Source organism: Arachis hypogaea, chromosome 4 (assembly GCF_003086295.3).
Source record: "Arachis hypogaea cultivar Tifrunner chromosome 4, arahy.Tifrunner.gnm2.J5K5, whole genome shotgun sequence".
Lineage (NCBI taxonomy): Eukaryota > Viridiplantae > Streptophyta > Magnoliopsida > Fabales > Fabaceae > Arachis > Arachis hypogaea.
The window spans coordinates 104,628,269-104,638,740 of record NC_092039.1 but is presented as its reverse complement, the minus strand read 5'-3'; the positions used below and the strand labels follow the sequence as shown (position 1 = coordinate 104,638,740).

The 10,472-nt window shown below is 39.7% G+C and overlaps 1 non-coding gene across 1 annotated transcript; it reads left to right on the top strand.

Moving 5' to 3' along the window:
- The first annotated feature begins 1,500 nt into the window (after positions 1–1,500).
- On the top strand, positions 1,501–1,608 carry LOC112798956 (small nucleolar RNA R71). Its single transcript, XR_003200549.1, has one exon. It is a non-coding gene; the product is annotated as a small nucleolar RNA R71 (small nucleolar RNA).
- Positions 1,609–10,472: the final 8,864 nt, after the last annotated feature.

The window sequence follows — 10,472 nt, the reverse complement described above, 5'->3', positions numbered from 1 at the left end:
ATATCCTTGGGCCTTAAACACCAAGGATTCTTCATTCACTTGAATGATCAACTCTCCTCTATCAACATCAATCACAGCCTTTGCTGTGGCTAGGAAGGGTCTGCCAAGGATGATGGATTCATCCATGCACTTCCCAGTCTCTAGGACTATGAAATCAGTAGGGATGTAATGGTCTTCAACTTTAACCAGAACATCCTCTACAAGTCCATAGGCTTGTTTTCTTGAGTTGTCTGCCATCTCTAGTGAGATTTTTGCAGCTTGAACCTCAAAGATCCCTAACTTCTCTATTACAGAGAGGGGCATGAGGTTTACACTTGACCCTAAGTCACACAAGGCCTTCTTGAAGGTCATGGTGCCTATGGTACAAGGTATAGAAAACTTCCCAGGATCTTGCCTCTTTTAAGGCAGTGTCTGCCTAGACAAGTCATCCAGTTCCTTGGTGAGCAAAGGGGGTTCATCCTCCCAAGTCTCATTTCCAAATAACTTGTCATTTAGCTTCATGATTGCTCCAAGGTATTTAGCAACTTGCTCTTCAGTGACATACTCATCCTCTTCAGAGGAAGAATACTCATCAGAGCTCATGAATGGTAGAAGTAAGTCCAATGGAATTTCTATGGTCTCATTTTGAGCCTCAGATTCCCATGGTTCCTCATTGGGGAACTCATTGGAGGCCAGTGGACGTCCAGTGAGGTCTTCCTCAGTGGCGTTCACTGCCTCTTCTTCCTCCCAGAATTCAGCCATGTTGATGGCCTTGCACTCTCCTTTTGGATTTTCTTCAGTATTGCTTGGGAGAGTACTTGGAGGGAGTTCAGTAATTTTCTTGCTCAGCTGACCTACTTGTCCTTCCAAATTTCTGATAGAGGACCTTGTTTCAGTCATGAAACTTTGAGTGGTTTTGATCAGATCAGAGACCATGGTAGCTAAGTCAGAGGTATTCTGCTTAGAGCTCTCTGTCTGTTGCTGAGAAGATGATGGAAAAGGCTTGCTATTGCTAAACCTGTTTCTTCCACCATTATTGTTATTGAAACCTTGTTGAGGTCTCTGTTGATCCTTCCATGAAAGATTTGGATGATTCCTCCATGAAGGATTGTAGGTGTTTCCATAGGGTTCTCCCATATAATTCACCTCTTCCATTGAAGGGTTCTCAGGATCATAAGCTTCTTCCTCAGATGAAGCTTCCTTAGTACTGCTTGGTGCATTTTGCATTCTAGACAGACTTTGAGAAATCATATTGACTTGTTGAGTCAATATTTTGTTCTGAGCCAAAATGGCATTCAGAGTGTCAATCTCAAGAACTCCTTTCTTCTGACTAGTCCCATTGTTTACAGGATTTCTTTCAGAAGTGTACATGAATTGGTTATTTGCAACCATTTCAATCAGTTCTTGAGCTTCTGCAGGCGTCTTCTTCAAATGAAGAGAGCCTCCAGCAGAGCTATCCAAAGACATCTTGGACAGTTCAGAGAGACCGTCATAGAAAATACCTATGATGCTCCATTCAGAAAGCATGTCAGAAGGACACTTTCTGATTAATTGTTTGTATCTTTCCCAAGCTTCATAGAGGGATTCTCCTTCCTTCTGTCTGAAGGTTTGGACTTCCACTCTAAGCTTACTCAATTTTTGAGGTGGAAAGAACTTTGCCAAGAAGGCATTGACTAGCTTTTCCCAAGAGTCCAGGCTTTCTTTAGGTTGAGAGTCCAACCATGTTCTAGCTCTGTCTCTTACAGCAAAAGGGAATAGCATAAGTCTGTAGACCTCAGGGTCAACCCCATTGGTCTTAACAGTGTCACAGATTTGCAAGAATTCAGCTAAAAACTGATGAGGATCTTCCAATGGAAGTCCATGGAACTTGCAATTCTGTTGCATTAGAGAAACTAATTGAGGCTTAAGCTCAAAGTTGTTTGCTCCAATGGCAGGGATAGAGATGCTTCTCCCATAGAAGTCGGGAGTAGGTGCAGTAAAGTCACCCAGCACCTTCCTTGCATTGTTGGCATTGTTGTTGTTTTCGGCTGCCATGAGTTCTTCTTCCTTGAAGAATTCGTTCAGGTTTTCTAAAGAGAGTTGTGCTTTGGCTTCTCTTAGCTTTCTCTTCAAGGTCCTTTCAGGTTCAGGATCAGCCTCAACAAGAATGCCTTTGTCTTTGCTCCTGCTCATAAGAAAGAGAAGGGAACAAGAAAATGTGGAATCCTCTATGTCACAGTATAGAGATTCCTTGAAGTGTCAGAGAAAAAGAAGAGTAGAAGACAGAAGTAGAAAATTCGAACTTATCAAAGGAGATGGAGTTCGAATTTTGCATTAAGGGATAGTGTTAGTCCATAAATAGAAGGATGTGAGAAGAAGGGGAGTGATTTTCGAAAATTAAGTGAAAAATTTTGAAAACATTTTTGAAAAACATTACTCAATTTTCGAAAATGAAAATGGAAAAGAAATCCAGTGATTTTTGAAAAAGATTTTGAAATTAGAAAACAAAAAGATTTGATTGAAAACTATTTTGAAAAAGATGTGGTTAAGAAGATATGATTGGTTTTTTTTTTTAAAAAAAATGTGATTGAGAAGATATGATTTGAAAAACATTTTAAAAAGATTTGATTTGAAAATTAAAAACTTGACTAACAAGAAAAGATATGATTCAAGCATTAAACCTTTCTCAACAGAAAAGGCAACATACTTGAAATGTTGAATCAAATCATTAATTGATAGTAAGTATCTTTAAGAATGGAAAGAAATTGATTTTGAAAAAGATTTGATTGAAAAATTGATTTGAAAAAGATTTGATTTTGAAAAGATTTTGAAAACTTGAAAAAAAATTGATTTGAAAACAAAATCTTCCCCCTTGTGCCATCCTGGCGTTAAACGCCCAGAATGGTATCCATTCTGGCGTTTAACGCCCAAAATGCTACCCTTTTGGGCGTTAAACGCCCAACCAGGTACCCTGGCTGGCGTTTAAACGCCAGTCTGTCCTTCTTCACTGGGCGTTTTGAACGCCCAGCTTTTTCTGTGCAATTCCTCTGCTGTATGTTCTGAATCTTCAATTTTCTGTATTATTGACTTGAAAAGACACAAATAAAAAATATTTTTTTGGATTTTTAATAATAAGGAAAAATCAAAATGCAACAAGAATCAAATAACAATGCATGCAAGACACCAAACTTAGCAGTTTGTATACTACTGACACTAACAAAATGAAAATGCATATGAGACACACAAAACACTCAAGTCAATAGAATTCAAAGATCAGAGCAAGTAAATCATCAAGAACATCTTGAAGATCACTAAGACATATGAATGCATGCAATTGACACCAAACTTATGATGAGACACTAGACTCAAACAAGAAATATTTTTGGATTTTATGATTTTGTAAATTTTTTTGTGTTTTTCGAAAATTAAGTGGAAAAAGGTATCAAAATTCTTAATGAGAATTCCAGGAATCAGTGCAATGCTAGTCTAAGACTCCGGTCCAGGAATTAGACATGGCTTCACAGCCAGCCAAGCTTTCAAAGAAAGCTTCGGTCCAAAACACTACACATGGCCAAAGGCCAGCTAAGCCTTAGCAGATCACTGCTCCAAGAGCAAGTTTGATAAAAATCAACAAACTCTTGTGGTGATAAGTTGAAACCTCGGTCAAATGAAATTAGACATGGCTTCTCAGCCAGCCAGATTTCAACAAATCATCATGAAACTCTAGAATTCATCTTCAAGAATTTCGAAAAAAAATAAATACCTAATCTAAGCAACAAGATGAACCGTCAGTTGTCCAAACTAGAACAATCCCTGGCAATAACGCCAAAAACTTGGTGTTGTTGCCGGATCTTGGCACTGATGTTACCAAAAGCTTGCTCAAAACTTGAACAATCCCCGGCAACGGCGCCAAAAACTTGGTGCGCTAAATTGTGAACAATACTTTTTCACAACTCTCATAATCCCCGGTCATGAACCCCAAAAACTTGGTAGCTCAATACCATGGCATTACACAACTTCGCACAACTAACCAGCAAGTGCACTGGGTCGTCCAAGTAATAAACCTTACGCGAGTAAGGGTCGATCCCACGGAGATTGTTAGTATTGAAGCAAGCTATGGTCATCTTGTAAATCTTAGTCAGGCAAACTCAAATGGTAATGGTGATGAACGAAAATAAACACAAAGATAAAGATAGAGATACTTATGTAATTCATTGGTAGGAACTTCAGATAAGCGCATGAAGATGCCTTCCCTTCCGTCTCTCTGCTTTCCTACTGTCTTCATCCAATCCTTCTCATTCCTTTCCATGGCAAGCTTGTATAGGGTTTCACCGTTGTCAATGGCTACCTCCCATCCTCTCAGTGAAAGCGATTGCATATGCTCTGTCACAGCATAGCGGAATTCAGCTGTCGGTTCTCGGTCAGGCCGGAATAGAATCCATTGATTCTTTTGCGTCTGTCACTAACGCCCCGCCCGCTAGGAGTTTGAAGCACGTCACAGTCATTCAGTCATTGAATCCTACTCAGAATACCACAGACAAGGTTAGACCTTCCGGATTCTCTTGAATGCTGCCATCAGTTCTTGCCTATACCACGAAGACTCTGATCTCACGGAATGGTTGGCTCGTTTGTCAGACGAGCACTCGGTTGTCAGGCGATCAACCATGCATCGTGCAATCAAGAATCCAAGAGATATTCACTAGAGCCTTGGTTGCTTGTAGAACAGAAGTGGTTGTCAGTCACCTTGTTCATAGGTGAGAATGATGATGAGTGTCACGGATCATCACATTCATCAAGTTGAAGAACAAGTGATATCTTGGATAAAGAACAAGCGGAATTGAATGGAAGAACAATAGTAATTGCATTAATACTCGAGGTACAGCAGAGCTCCACACCTTAATCTATGGTGTGTAGAAACTCCACCGTTGAAAATACATAAGAACAAGGTCTAGGCATGGCCGAATGGCCAGCCTCCCAAAGAGGGTTCAATCATAAAAACATGATCAAAAGATCCAAAGATCGAAAGACTCCTAATACAATAGTCAAAGGTCCTACTTATAGAAAACTAGTAGCCTAAGGTGTACAGAAATGAGTAAATGACATAAAAATCCACTTCCGGGCCCACTTGGTGTGTGCTTGGGCTGAGCAATGAAGCATTTTTCGTGCAGAGACTCTTCTTGGAGTTAAACGCCAGCTTTAGTGCCAGTTTGGGCGTTTAACTCCCATATGGGTGCCAGTTCCAGCGTTTAACGCTGGGATTCCTGAGGGTGACTTTGAACGCTGGTTTGGGCCATCAAATCTTGGGCAAAGTATGGACTATCATATATTGCTGGAAAGCCCAGGATGTCTACTTTCCAACGCCGTTGAGAGCGCGCCAATTGGGATTCTGTAGCTCCAGAAAATCCACTTCGAGTGCAGGGAGGTCAGAATCCAACAGCATCTGCAGTCCTTTTTAGTCTCTGAATCAGATTTTTGCTCAGGTCCCTCAATTTCAGCCAGAAAATACCTGAAATCACAGAAAAACACACAAACTCATAGTAAAGTCCAGAAAAGTGAATTTTAACTAAAAACTAATAAAAATATACTAAAAACTAACTATATCATACCAAAAACATACTAAAAATAATGCCAAAAAGCATACAAATTATCCGCTCATCATAGGTCGAGAGACACCCCTTTAGGCGTCTGAACTTCTGAAGTGAAGTGGTTATCGGGTTACTTTTGTTGTATAGTTATGTATATATGTACTTAGTGTTCTCTCAGCATGACTTGTTCCTTTTGACCCTCTTAGAGGCTTATGGAGAGACAGGATTTTGTTTATGTAAATTTGGGTTTTGAATATGTATATATATGTGTAAATATTCTCCGGCCAACTTTGACTTCTCGGGCTGAGTTAGAAGCTTGTTATTTTGTATCTTTGGCCATCTATTCCTACTTTTGTTATCTTATGCTTGATAACTATAGTTTTCTTAGTACGCAGGCTAACTCATTTTCTAAGCATTGCGGTTTTATTTCGTGATTTTTATTTCCTGTGTTCTTCAAGGCTCCTAGTTTATTATATTCTTTATGCTATTATATGTACACATTTTATTTTAAAGGTCGTAATACCATACCACCTCTGTTTTAAGGCTTAAGCGTAAATCTCCGTGTGGTAGGGTGTTACACTATGGTATCAGAGCAGTTCGTTCTCATAGAGCCTGAAAGATGGACTGGCTATATTTATGTGCATTCTCTGTATATGTGTTTATGTGCTATTAAGATATCTGACTGATATATATGGCATAAACGTTTGTGAGCATGGATTTGGAACATAAAGCATTAGACCTGCGATATTGAGACTGATCAATTTAATATCACTTGTTTGGTATGTATAGGGACCAGATGTCGACTCGCGGACGCGGTTGCGGGAGAGGTAGAGGTAGGATAGGCACTGTTAATCCTGGCCAAGTAGGGAATGATCCAATAGACTTTATGGCTGCCCTGGGAAATATGGCTGCAGCTATGCAAGCGACAGCTGAGTCACTGGGTAATCAAATAAATCACGGTAACCACGGGAAGAATAATGACAAAGAAGGCCCTATGGCACTTGCTACATTTCTGAAGGTTCACCCTCTGACCTTCAAGGGAACCTCAAATCCCACTGATGCAGACAATTGGATTTAGGCTGTAGAACGGGCACTGCAAGCTCAACAGGTCCCTAAGGAGGAATGGATTGAGTTTGGAACTTATTAGCTACAAGGCGAGGCTTAGTATTGGTGGAAAGAAACACGACATATCTTCTAGCCAGATGGCACTGTGATTCCTTGGAAGGTTTTCCGAACAGAGTTCTATAAGAAATACTTTCCTAATTCGGTCAGAAATGTCAATGAACTTGAATTAATGCAATTAAAGCAAGGCCAAATGACTATTATTGAGTATACCAGCAAGTTTGAGGAGTTATGTCAATTTTCTTGTATCTGTCAAGGTGCGCCTGAAGATTTTGCTGAGTGAAAATGTATTAAGTATGAGGGAGGTTTTCGGAGCGATATTCTGAGCATCGTTGCTCCAATGGAGATCAGAGTGTTTTCTGAATTAGTGAATAAGAGTAGGGTGACTGAAGAATGTGTGAGGAAGGCGACAGTAGAGAAAGGAAGTTTGAGGGTGCCTTTCCAAAGGACTTGAGGGAGAAATTTTACTCCGATAGGTAGAAATTTCAAGCGTGGAAGCTTTGTTCCGCAATAGAATCAAGGCCAAGGCAACTACAGAAGACCGAATACTAATGTTAATCAAGGAAGAAGGTTTGGAAAGCAGCCACAGCAGGATTTGAGCTGTCAGAGGTGCAGGAAGTATCATCTTGGAGTTCCGTGCAGATCAGGACTTGGGGTATGCTATTTTTGTGGACAGCCCGGGCACTTGGCTAGTAATTGTCCAGAAAAGAAGAAATATGAGTCTGGTAGGGTGCAACAGCCGGGGAGAGTTTATACCACTTCTGCAGTAGATTCTGAGGGATCAGAGACATTGATTAGAGATAACTGTGAAATGGTTGGTAAAATCTTAAATGCCTTATTTGATTCAGGAGCAACACATTCATTTATTGCATTTGTAAAGGCTAATAAGTTAGGATTGAGAATGATGGTTTTAGGTTGTGATTTGAAAGTGCATAATGCTACTCATGAAGCTATGGTGACTAGGTTAGGATGTCCACAAGTTCCATTTCGAGTACAATAACGTGAATTTGTGCATGATTTGATTTGTTTGATGATGACTGGTCTTGATCTCTGATAAACCACTATTTCATGACAAATCTTGTATTTAAATTAAATGATTTTATCAACTCTTCACCTACTTATTCATATGAATTTGCATGGTTTTACAATTCTTTCCTTAGGATATGACATATGAGAAAACATGTTTCCTGTGCTTTAAAATTACCAAATTTAATTATCCTTTATTACCATTCGATGTCGTGATTTGTGTGTTGAGTACTTTCAGGTTTTATAGGGCAGGAATGACTTAAAGGATGGAAAGGAAACATACAAAAATGGAAGAAAAGCACAAATTGGAGTCCCTGGAGGAACTAGCAGTGACGCGTCCACATGGACGACGCGAATGCGTGGTTCGCGCAAAAGAGAATCGACGCGAGCGCATGGATGAGGCAAACGTGTGACGTGCGAAACACAACTTACGCGGACGCATGATTGACGCGACTGCGTGGAAGAGCAAAACTCCAAATGACGTGACCGCGTGACCCACGCGGACGCGTGACGTGCGCGATCTGCAGAATTTGCAGAAGTCGGCCCCAGCAACTTATGGGCCTTTTTTTGCCCAGATCCAAGCCCAGAAAATACAGATTAAAGGATTATAAATGGAGAGATCCATCCATTCATGGAGATATAGACTATATACTTGATACAATATACACTCATACATAGTTTTAGGATTTAGATGTAGCTTTTAGAGAGAGAGAGATTCTCTCCTCTCTCTTAGGATTAGGATTTAGAATTTCTCTTGATTTTAGGACTATCTCATCTTCATATCAGGTTCAATATTCCTTTATTTTGACTTCTCTTATTTGATAATTATTTATGTTGCCAAATTGGCTTATGGATCATTCATGTTATGATTTTCTTAATTAATACACTTTGAGGTATTTCAGACTCATGATTGCTTTCTTCTATTTATATAAATAATTTAGATTTTTCCCTTTTGGCTTTGGTTGATTAATTGGTAACTCTTGAGTTGTCAAACTCATTGTGATTGATAATTACTATCTTTGCTGATTAATTTAGATTCCTATAACTCTAGTCTTTCCTTAAGGAGTTGACTAGGACTTTAGGTGTCAAATTAATTTGTCCACTTAACTGACCTTCATAGTTAGAGGTTGACTTAGTGGGAGCGAAAGTATAATTCTCATCACCATTGATAAGGATAACTAGGATAGGACTTCCAGTTTTCATACCTTGCCAAGAGATTTCTTCGTTATTAATTTATTAATTTCTGCAACCCATTTCTCTTACTCAAAACCCAAAACACTGTTTTCCATAACCAATTTTAAAACACACCTCCCTGCAATTCCTTGAGAAGACGACCCGAGGTTTGAATACTTCGGTTTATAAATTTTATTGGGTTTGTTACTTGTGACAACCAAACATTTGTACGAAAGGATTTTCTGTTAGTTTAGAAGCTATACTTACAACGCGACTATTTTTATAAAATTCTTTACTAGCAAAAATCTGATCGTTAAAATGGCGCCGTTGCCGGGGAATCGCAAACGTGTGCCTTATTATTGGTTATTGTAAATATTTTTCTTTTACTTGTTTATTTATTTTTGTTTTCCCTTCTCATTTCTAATAGTTACTATGAGTTCTCACCCCTCTCGCTTTTAGTTTGGTTCTAATTTTGTTGAAAGGAATGGAAGCTATAACAGGAATATGCATCACGGTCTAAGTAATCAAAGATGGATGGAGCCGAGAGGATATGATCAACCCTTGAGGCAACAACACCTTCCAAGATATCATGGACAAATACCATTCTACAATGCATACCAAGCTAATAGATATGGTGGACCCCTTGTAGCTACCAACAAGCCCCACCCTATGCTCAGAGACCATCCTCTCAACATAACTTTGAACCACCACACTCACAAGCCTCTTTTCACCATTCGCCACCGTATGATCCTTATCCGCCCCAACGTCAATCCAATTACTCCCAAGAACCACCACTCCCCTATGCACCATGTCCATACCCATCAAGCCAAGAATTACAGGTTCGCTTCAAAGAATCAGTAGACCAATTTAATGCAACCCTTCTTCAACTGGAGTAAGCAATAAATCAATTATCTTCCAAACGTTCGGACACTCAACAAACTCCCATGGCTTCATGTGGAGAATCCAATGAATAACATAGCATGAAGGAGACACTAGAAACTCCGGTGGACAGTATAGAGCATAACTTCGTACTAGAACAAGTAGAGGAAGCTGTCATTATAGAAAAAGAAGAGTTGGTTGAAAATTTAGGAGATGCCGAACCTCCGCAGGAATCCAGAGTTGTGGAGAATTCCGTCGAAGACGTTACAATTGACGCTAAGGAGGATATTGCACAGCCTCCAAAGCAGGTATCTTATGAAGAACTGGACGGAATAACCCAAGACGCAAGTTTCCTTGAGAATGAAAATCACAAGTCAAGCTCCCCTAGTAATGAACTTGCATCCGCAAGTGAATTCTTTGAGATAGAAGAATCTTCCCCAAGTGAATACGAAGATGATGCAGAGGTAGACTTTTCTCAACCTCCCAATTATGACTCAAGTGATGAGGAAGATATCGATGACTTTGATCAAGACAAGGTTGAAATGGAAAAAATTTGCAAAGAAGTGGAGGAACTCACAGAAGACCACAAGGGAGTAGGGCTTGCAGAACCACTAGAAACACCTATCCCAAGGCCATTACCACCCAACACAAACTTCAAGTGGGTAAAATCATTGACTTTTATCTTCACTTTTCCACTTGAATATGGTTTGCTCGAAACCGATGGCCAAC